Source organism: Gossypium hirsutum, chromosome A09 (genome assembly GCF_007990345.1).
Source record: "Gossypium hirsutum isolate 1008001.06 chromosome A09, Gossypium_hirsutum_v2.1, whole genome shotgun sequence".
In the NCBI taxonomy this organism is placed as follows: Eukaryota; Viridiplantae; Streptophyta; class Magnoliopsida; order Malvales; family Malvaceae; genus Gossypium; species Gossypium hirsutum.
The window spans coordinates 22,496,309-22,498,252 of NC_053432.1; the positions used below are offsets into that span (position 1 = coordinate 22,496,309).

Here is a 1,944-nt window from a genome sequence, read left to right on the forward strand (position 1 = left end):
AGAAATCGATCGTACAGTTCGTAGAAATCAAAGAGAAATAAGACAAAGCTTACGATACACAGAGAATGAGCAAGAAGACGATACTCAACCCGCAATCAAAGAGATGGTTGAAAACCAAGGCAATCAGCTACCTCCAGCAATTGCGGTTAATCAAAATCCTGCTCCACACACTATGTATTATTATGCTAAACCTTCTTTAACAGGAACTAAATCAAGCATAGTTAGACCTACTATAGCTGCAAATACTTTTGAATTAAAACCTAACACTATTTAAATGATACAACAATTTATTCAGTTTGATGGTTTGCAGGATGAGGATCCCAACGCTCATTTAGCCAGCTTCTTAGAACTATGCGATACATTTAAAATTAATGGCGTTTCTAATGATGCCATACGTCTTCGCTTGTTCCCTTTTCATTGAGGAACAAAGCTAAACAGTGGTTGAACTCGTTACCACGAGGGTCAATTACTACTTGGGAACAAATGACCAAAAAATTTTTACTAAAATATTTTTCGTCGGCTAAAATGGCTAAATTAAGTAATGATATCTCTTGTTTTGTGCAAATGGATTTAGAAACACTCTACGATGCATGGGAGAGATACAAGGACCTTTTGAGAAGATGCCCCCACCATGGGTTACCGCTTTGGCTCCAAGTACAAACATTTCACAATGGTTTGAATCCTTCGACTCGGCAAATGGTTGACGCAGCTGCTGGCGGAACCATCAACAATAAAACACTGGAAGATGCCTATGAGTTTATAGAGAAGATGTCACTGAATAACTATCAGTGGCAAGTCATGAGGACAAAGCCAACGAAAATAGCCGGTGTTTACAATGTCAATTCAGTCACCATGCTCTCTAATCAGGTAGAACTCTTAAATAAAAAGATTGATGGTTTTCTTAATTCTTCACAGGTTCACCCAGTAATGCAGTGCGAAACATGTGGAGGTGGAACAAACCATTCGGAGTACCAACCCTATGGCCACAACATGGAGAACGAGAAATTAAACTACATGGGTAATAATCCTCAACCTCAAAACAATCCATATAGTAACACTTATAATATAGGTTGGAGGAACCACCCCAATTTCTTGTGGGGACGTCAAGGAAATCAAAGGCCACAACATCCTCTGGGCTACCAACAACCACCCTACCAACAGAAAAAGAAGCCAAACCTTGAAGAGATGCTCTCAAAGTTTATATCAGTGTCTGAAACCCGTTTTCAGAACATCGATATAGCACTTAAAAATCAACAAGCGTCGATCCAAGGGCTCGAAACTCAGATAGGCCAACTTTCCAAACTAATCTCTGAACGACCACAAGGTAGTTTGCCAAGTAATACCAAACCTAACCCAAGGGAACAACTGAACGCAATTAATATTCAAGATGACGAAGGAGACATTGAGCTTGAACTAGAACCAACGCAAGAAACTATGGTAAGAAAAGATCAAGGTGAGGTAGATCAAAATACAAACAAACCAGTGACTGTCGAATATAAACCTCGTGTGCCATACCCCAACGCGACAAGGAAAGACCACTCAGATGAACAATTTGGTAAATTGCTTAAACTCTTAAAAAAATTACATACTAACTTACCGTTTATTGAAGCTCTATTGCAGATGCCAAACGCAATGAATTTTTTAAAGGAATTTTTAGCAAATAAGCGAAAGTTGGACGAGGCGTCGCATGGATTTTTCCTTAGGTATTCGATTTTTCCAAAAGCAATTCTCCAATTTCATTCTCTGTGTGTTCTTAGTTTAGATAATTAGTTAATTAAAACAAAAACCTCTTTATTCCTAGGCTAGATAATAAAAAGACAATCATTACTAGTACTTTTAGTTACTTTGGGTTCGACAATCCGGTCTTGCTAAAGCTATACTACTGTTCGATAGGTACACTTGCCTACATCGCGATAATAGTTAGTTTCAAGAACGATTAATTAT

The 1,944-nt window shown here is 38.2% G+C and overlaps 1 non-coding gene across 1 annotated transcript; it reads right to left on the reverse strand.

Moving 5' to 3' along the window:
* Positions 1–531: 531 nt before the first annotated feature.
* On the reverse strand, positions 532–638 carry LOC121207304 (small nucleolar RNA R71). Its single transcript, XR_005902395.1, has one exon. It is a non-coding gene; the product is annotated as a small nucleolar RNA R71 (small nucleolar RNA).
* Between the last annotated feature and the right edge of the window lie 1,306 nt (positions 639–1,944).